The sequence below is a fragment of the Gymnodraco acuticeps genome, unplaced genomic scaffold (genome assembly GCF_902827175.1).
Source record: "Gymnodraco acuticeps unplaced genomic scaffold, fGymAcu1.1, whole genome shotgun sequence".
Classification (NCBI taxonomy): Eukaryota; Metazoa; Chordata; class Actinopteri; order Perciformes; family Bathydraconidae; genus Gymnodraco; species Gymnodraco acuticeps.
The window spans coordinates 4,674,933-4,686,936 of NW_022990673.1; positions in this window are offsets into that span (position 1 = coordinate 4,674,933).

Below are 12,004 nucleotides of genomic sequence, written 5' to 3' on the forward strand. Positions count from 1 at the left end.
CAGGGAGTTACTGTGGGAGGTGCTGCGGGAGTATGGGGTGAGGGGGTCTCTACTCAGGGCCATCCAATCTCTGTACTCCCAAAGCGAGAGCTGTGTCCGGGTCCTCGGCAGTAAGTCGGACCCATTTCCGGTGAGGCTTGGCCTCCGCCAGGGCTGCGCTTTGTCACCAATCCTGTTTGTAATATACATGGATCGGATTTCGAGGCGTAGTCATGGGGGAGGGGGTCTGCAGTTCGGTGGACTAAGGATTGCACCACTGCTTTTTGCAGATGATGTGGTTCTAATGGCTTCATCGGTCTGCGACCTTCAGCACTCACTGGATCGGTTCGCAACCGAGTGTGAAGCGGCTGGGATGAGGATCAGCACCTCCAAATCTGAGGCCATGGTTCTCAGCAGGAAACCGATGGACTGTCCACTTCAAGTAGGGAATTAGTCCTTACCCCAAGTGAAGGAGTTCAAGTATCTCGGGGTCTTGTTCTCGAGTGAGGGAACAATGGAGCGTGAGATGGGCCGGAGAATCGGAGCAGCGGGAGCGGTACTGCAGTCGCTTTACCGCACCGTTGTGACGAAAAGGGAGCTGAGCCAGAAGGCAAAGCTCTCTGTCTACCGGGCCATTTTCGTTCCTACCCTCACCTATGGTCATGAAGGATGGGTCATGACCGAAAGAACGAGATCGCGGATACAAGCGGCCGAGATGGGTTTTCCCCGCAGGGTGGCTGGTGTCTCCCTTAGGGATAAGGTGAGAAGTTCGGTCATCAGGGAGGGACTCGGAGTTGAGCCGCTCCTCCTTCGCGTCGAAAGGAGCCAGTTGAGGTGGTTCGGGCACCTAGTTAGGATGCCACCTGGGCGCCTCCCTAGGGAGGTGTTCCAGGCACGTCCAGCTGGGAAGAGACCAAGGGGTAGACCTAGGACCAGGTGGAGGGATTATATCTCTTTGCTGGCCTGGGAGCGCCTTGGGATCCCCCAGTCAGAGCTGGTTGATGTCGCCAGGGAAAAGAAAGTTTGGGGCTCTCTGCTGGAACTGCTACCCCCGCGACCCGACCACGGATAAGCGGGAGAAGATGGATGGATGGATGGATGTGAGACCAGATATGCATCATGTATTTACAGCCTACGGTATGTTGTTTCCACTCTTGACTCATAAAAGTTTAAATGAGATCAGATACTGAAAAACACAAACAATTATTTATCCCATAAAAGGTCACAGAGAGAAAACTAAAAGAAAGAACAACTGGCTTACGAGGTCAAATAATATTTGACTTCGTAAGCCAATAAATGAGATGTATATTATAAATCTCATTTATTGTAGATTTCAAGCTTCGGGCTGAGCTAAAGTGAGTGCTTAACAAGAATTTACTACAAAACTTGACTTAATGTACCCTGTGTTTTATGATCTCTTACAACATAAGGAGTATTATTTTGACCTATAAGAGAAAGTAAAAAGGAAAGCAGGATGAGTCTGCAATTTATTACTCTCTTAAGCTGTAGTGGAAGAATTTTGGAAACAAATCATCTATAAATATGCTTCCTCTGGCCCATAACAAACTCTCCTATCTGCTCCGCTCATGCATAGCCCGGGAGAATAAGCTGCACCCCTAATGGCATAGTAAATTGGTGTTGTCAAATGTTTTCAAGAATGCAACTTCAGCATTAATGGTGTGTGTCTTCCATGCCGGTAAAGAGGCTGTTTCTCATCATTACGGTCGTGCAGTAAATAGCTCGTTGTGTAACTGAAATCGATCAAGATCTTAAAAGAGTCACCAGGTTAATGTGGAGAAAGCTAGAAACATTTATCATCAGTGTCATGGATCACAAACAACTTTAAATGAAAACCAGATTTCTGTGTTTACAGCTCTCTATCGTTACAGTATATTCGTCTTTTCTGTTTATCATGATGCAAATTAGGCAATCGTTGGCAATAGATTTTTTGTCCATTGATCTGAGGAGAGGGCCACCCGCACATTGTAATGACATTTACATAATCAATTATGACTTGTTCAATCATTATCTCAGCTTGGCTTTCTTCTTTCAATATGACTGAGGAAAATGTGACAACATCCAATAATCACCTGTTTTCAAAGAAATGATGATGTGAGTCCTGTGACATCAATATTTCAAAGTCTCAGATCAAATTATCTGGCAGTGTGCAACATTGCTATTTTAATTATTTAATCAATTAAATACATTCCAATTCACTGTTAAATGTGTTAAATGTAGATGTTTTAAGAGTGGTTAAGAGAGAGGATCTTGACTTATAGAAACACAAAATTAGATTTCCGGGCATTTCGATGCATCCACACCTTCTCAAACAAATCCAACACCATCGCAGATTTGTCTGTGGTAATAAAAGACCCTATTACTCATGTGCCCTAACAGGTCCAAGGGTCCAGGTTTGCATTGCTGACTCAACTCTCAGCAACACAACCCAGTCACAACTTCACATCCCTGCCTCAGTTTAATATTAAGGATTGAAATTTGAGTCCAGAGCAGCACAAGTCTATCACCCAACAAGCCCATTGATGTTGGACAGATCCTGGATGAGGTATAGTGAAAAACTTTTTAACAGCCAATGTCATGATAAAAAAAAAGAATGTACATACATGTTCTACTTACGGAAAAAACAATTGCAGGTCTTTCAATTGAGTTGATATCAGCTCCTCCAATCAGACGCATAAAGTGCTCATCACGCCCTTACAGAGTGTTGGTCCTGGATGTAAAAGATACAGAATTGCTAAATGTCCTAGATAAATATAACTGCAAGGGATAGTTTATCAGCTATCTATTAATCAATACAGACACACTAGACTGGAATCGCAGTTTGTAAGTCAAATGAGTCTTTGAAAGCTACTCCTCTCATCTCTTTGCATATGCATTTGTATATATTCTTTTTTAACAATGTATTTCGTCATGTATTAACCCATCACATTAACCCATCACTGTACCCTGTATGCAAGGGCTGGTTTGCCTTCTCTAACTGTACGGAGGCTCAGTCACTGGTACATTTGTATATACAAAGCCATGTTAGGGAAACTTCCATCCTTCATCTGCTCCCTGATCTCACGGCGAATTGTAAGTGGCTACTGCCTGAGATCGCATGCTGTGTATTTATTAAATGTGCCAACTGCTAGGACAGTCTTAGGGAAGATGGCATTTAGATGTGCAGCTCCACTGTCTTGGAATAGTCTGCAATTGAAATGGAAACTGAGCAATCCGGTGCCACTAAATGTTTTTAAAGCTCGGTTGGATGCTACTCAATCGGAAGCTGTTGGTACCTGTTCATGTGGAAAGTTATGTACATTGTAAATCCCTGTAATTGTTATGGAAATAATTGTCCTAGACTCCTAGATATGACGTACAGGACCAACCCTGACGTCTGTTTATCTCCTTTAAGGACATAGGCTGCTTCAGCCATAATGTTATTGTTCCCATTCTGTGACCGGTCAACACTAGGTCACAGATGGTCTGTTGTTGTGGGTGCACTGGGACACTTCCTTCTTTGTTGTTTGTGGACTCCAAGGTATGACATCTTCGAGGCCATAAGTGTCGGACGCAAGTGACTCAGTGTGCCCAACTGTTTAAACTATCTTATCAAAATATGTTGATTACTCTCTGTGAAACCAGTTAAATGGGCTAACGAGAGAGAGGCGCTCCAGAATTGACGTGGCAAACACCCGTGCAGTCAGACCGTGTCTGCTGTGACTTGTGATGTGAATCCTCCGGCCGTAACTCCAAATAAATCATCAGTGTTTGACATCAAAGCTCCTGCTCCACTGTGTCTCCTTCCTGAGTCGGTGACTCCCATTGCATTGCTACACAGAAGTTTCCCTTACAATTTGGCGTTGTCGGCAGGATACCAACAAATCTTCAGAGCTGGTAAGTGTGATTTTCAAATCTACATTTGGACATTGCCTTACCAGAATCTGTGATTGACGGTATCCTAAAAAATTACCTGTGAAACTAAGCGGCTGTGTTTCGTTTTTTGGTTAATGAACATTTGGGGATAATAAACCCAGGGGATCAGTGTCTGGGGACTCAGTCCTGGCTGATTTTCTCTGTGTGTGCTGCTCGGGACAGAAGTGCCATACAAGCATACACAGCTCATGTTTAGAGAGACCTTAAAAAAAGGCATCAGTGAAGTGGAGCTTCTGTGTGAAAGCAATGTAAAAGATTTGTATCGGACAAATCGCCGAATTCTGGGGGTTTTAGTGGCCAAACACAGCAGTTAAAAATAAGCAGCCAGAGATATTACTGCTATCGCTTCTGTAAACACGGCTCCAGCTGCAAGCTCGGGTGTGTGTGTAAAACCTCCCTGTGTTTGTGGGGCTGGAGCTGTGCAGCTGAGAGGGAGAAAGTCACAGCTTTTGTCTATAGCTTTAACTCACACCACCGCCATCTCTATTAAAAACGAAATGGTCTAAAAGCACTCGTTGTTTGTGACCGTCTACATTGCTGGCAAGGCCGGGGCAGCGTGAGATGCGTGCATCACCCGATGCGCCACAGCTCCCTATACATGGCTAGAGGACCTGGTGGCGGTCCGGGGTGCATACATAAAATTATAGGCTAATTGATCACGGGTGGGCAGTGGTAAGCAAAGTGTAGAACAAAACTGTGTTTCATCGTTGCAAATGAACTAAATAGCAAGTGTATAGGCTGGTCGAGTAGGACTACAGTTAACTGGGCTGTTTTTGGAGAGAAAGGGTAGAGGAAAAAGTCTATGTTCTCCTGGTCGGGGGTTCATAGCACCACTGATGGAGTAGTGGTTGTCGCAAGAGGATAAGCTAGTTATTGCTTTTGGACGGTCTTCAGGCACGATCTTAGCACTTGTACAAGGGTGGACGCGCGAGTCAAGGCGCCCCACTAGAGATAATTCCCTACCCCCTCTGAAATAATTCGGACTAAATTGAGCTGGATGAGCTTAGCTGTCATGCTGGTGTTTATTACGAGTTCATGTTTTGTTTGTCTGATTGTTTGTATGGGGGGTCTATATTGGTTTGTCCCGCCGTCTTGTGTATATTTTGTAACAACTAATAATGAATCAGTCCATAGACAGGGTAAAATGAACTAAACTTTAGTTATCTCACCAAAAGTAAATGACTTGAGAAAAATAAATAATATAAAGATGTAAAGCAAATTCTGGTCGTATAAATGTGCTGCAAAATGAAAATAAATAGCAAAAGAGTGTTTTTATGTCCTGCATCTGAGTGTGCAGAGGAAAATGTAAACAAGAAGCCCACTGTTCAGGGTGTGCGCTAGGTGTAAGAAGAAAAGAAGATTATTGCTTTAAGAATCCATTCTTAAATGGTATTTCTGGTATGTTAAGATATGTTTGTGACCTTGTATAAACCCTATGCCCCGTCCTGCGCCCCGAGACCCTCAGAGACCTGCCTGAGGAGATCAGGGTTGCAAAATCTGTTTTTGTAGGTCAATGTTGTATTATTTGTTTCATTAATTGTTGTTGAAACCTTTTGTGCTGTTGCTGCAAAATGGAAACTTTGTTGATTATCTGTTCCAACTGGCCACTGGAATCAGATAATTAATATAAGTTGAAGTTCAATTACAGTTTTAAAAATAGTTTAACATTCTTTATTAAACTGCTTCAAATTATTTCTCGTATCAACCAATTGGTCTCCATAGACATTACTAAAATTAAAATAGTTGTTAAACTACTGACAAGTTTTCTGAAACCGAGCTTATGAACAATAGAGTAAAGGTCGCTGGTTAAGCCAGGATCAATATATTTGTTGAAGTTTTTATTGTGTGCATAATAAATGTTTTAAACCTTGGGCAATCTCTTAAAATAAGTAATTACAGTTAAAAAATAGATGTTGTTTTCCAAGGGCCTCTCTTTCACAGGCCCACACTTTGAATCATGACACTTCCAAGTCCTACAGAGATCAGTATCACTTTGTGTTGCAAGCCAAATCCAGGGGTTCTACTCGAGCCCAATTTTAAATAAGTATTGAACCCAGCTCGAGCTAAATGTCAAATGTATTTAATTAATGTGCAAGTGTTTTGATTTATTTAAAATGTTCCAGTGTAGCTTCCTTCGAGTTTAGTGTAAACAACATATTGGTTCTCATAACATTCTCACTGCTGTGCTGTCCCAAATGTTTTAAACCTTGGGCAGACACGCACGCACACACACACACACACACACACACACACACACACACACACACACACACACACACACACACACACACACACACACACACACACACACACACACACACACACACACACACACACACACACACATACACACACACACACACACTTTGAATAAGTATTCACCTTATCAAATTGTAAATTGTTGCCTTCTTTAAAGTTATTAGTAAGATTCAAGATTAATTATTAAATTAAATGTGGTACATAACATAGAATACATAAAATAACTTTGACTTGATCATTTTGTTCACAACATTAGACCTTGTCCTCTAATCTCTACTAGAATAAGATAAGTGTGCATGTTTGGGTGTTTTTAACACTCCTGTAATGTACCTAATCTTGTTATCCTTTTCATTACAGAGCTGGGAAAATGGTGTATTGCTTAGATTCTGATCCGTGCAAGTCCAATTTTGACTGATTTTAGTTATAATGTTAATGTTAATTTGATTTCAACCCATAAGTAATTATTTAGATTAACTCAACATTTCACATGATGGATTAGTGCTCCACATTTTTTTCCACTAATTTGTTGTGCAATTAGGCCAATGGTAAAGAGAGACATTGATGACCTTGTGTCCCTTTTGTTAGTACGTGGTTCCATTTTGTCTATGGCCTTGGACGGCTTCACTAAGAGTCACCCAGTTCTACCCTGCTACAGTCCGGCTGAGTGCAGTCACAGAGATGCTATGGCTGCTCTACATGAAATGACATTAATGGTCTGGTCCGAGAATGGACACCAGCTCCTCAAACTGAACATTACAGCCATTGATACTGTCTCACGTGGGTCTGCTCCCCCCACCGAGCCATGAACTGAAAGCTTGACATCTGCTTTGAACACTTGGAAGCCTCATTGTCACACCAGCACCAACCTTTGGGTCAGTCAGATGGGACTAACGGCTTCACTTGGGGCATTTGGGTCAGACACATGACTCTCGTTACCGCAGAGTGGGTTGTTTTTTAAGGCTATTCATACTGCTATGCAGAGGATGCCTGTAAGTTGGCAAGCTGTTAAAAGCCCCTACTATTTTAAAATAGGCCTAATGTCAGGGGCCTCTTAGTTCTACATGTATTCACATTATATAGACAATGTGTCCACCTGAAACAAACTAGAGGCTGCACGAAACTCAGGCTACAATACGACCATTCTGTTCTGCTCTGACGATTCAATTGATAGATTCTACATCAAAATAATTAGCTTTTATTGTTTCCAATGATAACGTCACCTTAAGTGGAGGAATGCAAACCTGTTTTCAAATGTAAGGTTTTGAATTTGTTTGACGTTTCTCAGTAATGACACCCTCAGACACCCAATTCCATTCATGCTATGCCTTCAGTGGTGACTCAGATGTTAAGGGGGATGAAGCTTTTCCTCCCAAATCAGATATGCTTTGTTTTTCAACAAAGGTATACATTTCCTGCTTAATATATGTTTCTCACAATAGTTTTTATAAGCTGCACACAGGTGATACTGAGTCTTCTCGAGTAATAGATTACACCATGCTTAAATAGACTCCTAAGTTATTATTTCATATGTGACATATGTAAGAAAAGGGAGGGAAGAGTCAATTATATTGAGTAATTGATTTTATATTGGAACATTTATTTCTCAAACCTGTTTTATGGAAGAGGAAAATATTTCTGTTATCAAACGGTAAATGGTGAATTAATATAACATTTAGAATCATTGAGAAGGGGTTATATTCACAGGGACGAGCTCACCTTTAACTTAATATAACATTTCTCTGCTTTGGACTGATGAGTATATGATTCTTGCATGTTAAATGACTAACACAAACCGTACATGTATGCATGTGCATGTGTCAGGAAGGCTCCCAAATAATTCTGAGGGGCCTATCCTATTTTTGTAATTAAATGATAATGTGCTAATCCATTACTTTGAGTTGTCTGCACTAGGGCTGAACGATATACCGTGTCATGGCGATAACCGCGGTATGCGCATGCGCGGTATTCACACCGCAGGGACGTGCGGTTTTATTCATTTTTTTTTTAAATGCTAACGCACTTTAGCACAGAATTCAAAAATAAAGATACCCTTATTACTTATCGAAACTGCACATACAATATATCCGATTAAAGCTGAGACTCCACAGATTATTTAAGTATAGTATCTAAGCGATCCGATCTCGCAACAGGGGAAGCAAACACAGACATCACAACACGTACCTTTTTCGGAGCTTTTACGGGAGATCGTCTCACCGTAGCTGTCAATCTGATCCAAAGACGTGTTCAATGGCATTAAATCGAGAAAGAAAAAACGCGGCTGAATTGGTTGATCCATAGGTTGATAATGTATCTGTGGCTTTGAAGCAATTGTTTATAATCCATAATTCCATTTTTATGTAAAAATCGGAGCACAAAAGTTAGCTGCTAATGGTAGCCACCCTGGTGGCTACCATTAGCAGCTAACTTTTGTCAGAGCCATATAATAGAAGAGTTATGACATCTCCGTTCACTCCAATGGACCACTTTTTTACAGCAATGGCGGATCGTGGAGCCTCTCAATCGTTCCCCGGAAGTTAGCGCCAAGGCTAGCAGAGCTGTGGAGTTGCAGCATAATAGACCGTTCGTGACAGACTTTTAAAGGTAAGAAGAAGTTTAAAGATTTATATTGCGGATATTATCAGTACATCTGATTCAATTGAACATGTTTATTAAAGGATGTCAGTGGATTATCCCTAAATTAGTAGATTTTGGGAACGTTTACAGATAACAGATCAAGCTAGGATACCGAAGCAAGTTAGCAACACACGTTGAACAGCCTTTTAATTGTAAATTCCGTTCTCTTAATGTCTATTTGGTCCAACGTTGTTGAATTAGAGAAGAGGGGCTTCTAAACGGGATTGTATGCGGGGGTGGAGGGAGTTAAATATTAGATAAATATAACTTTGGTGCGTGTAAGAGTGAGTGTTTTTAGCAGAGCCATATTGTGTCCTTGTGATTATGTTGATTATTACCTGTGTGTATAATGTTGCAGCTCAGCTGATTTTGGATTGATGGCAAAGGGAGAGGAACTTAAGTGAGAGTGAACACACAAGGTAAGTTTAATACTACTGTTTTATATAAGTAAGCATACTAAACATGTATTATATCACTGTATTATATAAGTAATCTTGTTAGTAACCTACTGTATGGCAGGTGGAGGGGCAGTGATGTTACAGGTGGAGGAGCAAATCTGCAAGACTGCAAACTCACAAGACAGATAAATCGAAGTTTGTTCTCCAGAGAAGAGGTTGATTTCACTTCAATTTTTTCATATTTTCTAAAGATGTGGAAATGGCACAAAAAAAAACTTGAGAGCTGTAACCAAGACAACTGTAACAACATGAGTAGACAGCCACCAAAGTTTTTCAAGTCCCTCTCTTACTCCATTTTGCCAACCCAAACTTCCAGGTACATGACGGGACACCTTGCTTGTTTTTGTTGTTTGCGCTCCTCTGGCAGGTGGAGGGCAGTGATCCCTTCCCTTCTTCCCTCAATCTTTGAGACTAATGTAAGTAGAAGACATGGCACTGTAAATGTTCGAACATTTAAAATATTATACCACTTAAAAATAAGAAATATTACTTTTGTTACTAAGAGTTCATACTTATTATACCTGTGTCACCTTTCACACTATCGCTGTGATCATGAGCTATGGGCTTTGTAGATACAGGTCCCGGGGTGAATCGTGGTGCAGGGGCCCTTCTCTTTTTGACCACAGGGCGATTCACGAAGATGGTGGGTATAGCCTCTGCTCTCAGCCTAGTCTTGCCCTTTTTTGTCTTGACAAACTGGTCTGCATCAAAATGTGCCTGCGGAGTGACTTGAGGTTACTTCACACACAGAACAACTCAGTTTTGTCTGCCTACATACATATTCCATAGTGGTTGAATACACAGTATTAGGAAACACTTTATACTTACTGGACATGTTATACTCATTACATACTGTATATACAATATGACCAAGAATGTGAGACAACTTTATAGAAATTCATATCACATATGTTACTGATGCCATTTGTCATACTTTGTTAAACTCACAAATAATAAAGTTCCATAACTTCAGTTGGGAACAAAGACCACACCTTATCTCCCCAAGGCAATCTCCCATCCAATAGGTGTGCTATATAGGTGTGTATAACCCTTTCTCCTGTCTGTTTATCCCTCTTTCAGCACAAGAACCAGAGGGGGATTCAATGGAGCCTGAATACCTGCACTGAGACCCTCACCCTGCACCCTGAGTCTCAACTCTCAGTGTTTTTCAAGCCTTTCCCTGTTTTTTGTATTAAACAAAACATTAAGCTTTCCCAATGGTGTGGTTTTCGTTTTGTGAAAAAGTGCAAATGCAGTGTTTGTATATAAATCACATATTTGTTTGCTGTTGGTTGTGAAATTGCTCCTGCTTCCTCCGCTCTGTGTCAGTGGGGAAGCTGTACATTCGTACTCCTTTCTCTGAGCGATTGGAGCATCCCCAGGCAGCACAGCAAACCATGGTGGCGACTAGGAGGCAGCACAGCAAACCAGGACAACAAGGAGGAAAAGGCACAGACAAACTGCATGATATGCTATTCAATGTTTATTGAATTCCATGTATTTGCAATGGATGTTCCTAAAACAACACATTTAACATCATCATCATCATGCTGCTGCTGCTAGTCCTTTGATAGTCACCTGTCGGTCTCCTGTCCTTTCTGAAAGCCATAAAGATGACATTAGTCATTTAGATAACTTGTGTCCTCAATTACCATGGTTACTGAAACTACCATGAATTTAAGAAAATGGTAGACATTAATCTAATCTGAATTTTAAAGCATTACTTTAGATCCCCTCCCTCTAAATATATCAATAAACATTAGAAAGTGATGCTCCTGACTACCATACAAGTTTAAGAAGATAATATTGGTTTTAAAGAATTCAAAGCTATAAATAAACAGCAACAGGCTCTTTAACCAAGGCACTGTTAGCCTAACATGTAAACTAGTTGTTCACACTAATCCTAATATTATCACTTAATATTAGCAAATTCTATTTTATTTTAAAAAACATATTGATGTAAATACATACACATATCGATTTGTTGTATAAATATTGCACATCAAAACCTTTATTCACTAATAATTACCAAAAATCGTAGTTCTATCTCCTGTTATCAATGCATTCACATTGCCCGCCATGAACTTCCGGGGAACGATCCTCGTCTACATGAACCACGTGACGATAACCGTTTTTGGACTTCCGTTGTCATAACTCTTCTATTATATGGCTCTGACTTTTGTGCTCCGATTTTGCATGCTTTTTGTATGCAGCTTCCGGTTTTGACTTTTTGGTCACTCTCACTCCTTATTTGTTCATGTGTTGGTGTGTGTAGAACTTCCCCTGCATGCACAGCAAACCACCAATCACAATCATTCTGTATCAAGATTGAGGCAAAACAAGTGATATTTGACATTTTTAGACAGATTTAGCACAAAAAAACCCTCTTTTGGGGCCATTTGGGTGGATTTTCCATATCTCTGGCCCACCTTGCTGGATTTTGACATGTGACATCTCTTTCTGACCGTCAGAGCCAATGGAATCGAGGGGAAATCACACAGTCCTTATTTGTTAATGTGTGTGTGTGAGACTTCCGCATCGCCAAGACCGGAAGCAGCAGACACTCTGGTGGCTACCATTAGCAGCTAACTTTTGCTCTGCGATATTTACATAAAAATGGAATTATGGATTATAAATTAAATCATTTTTTTATACAGAGACGTTAAAAACCTATGGATTAACCGATTCAGCCGCGTTTTTTCTTTCTCGTTTTAATGCCATTGAACACGTGTTTTGATCAG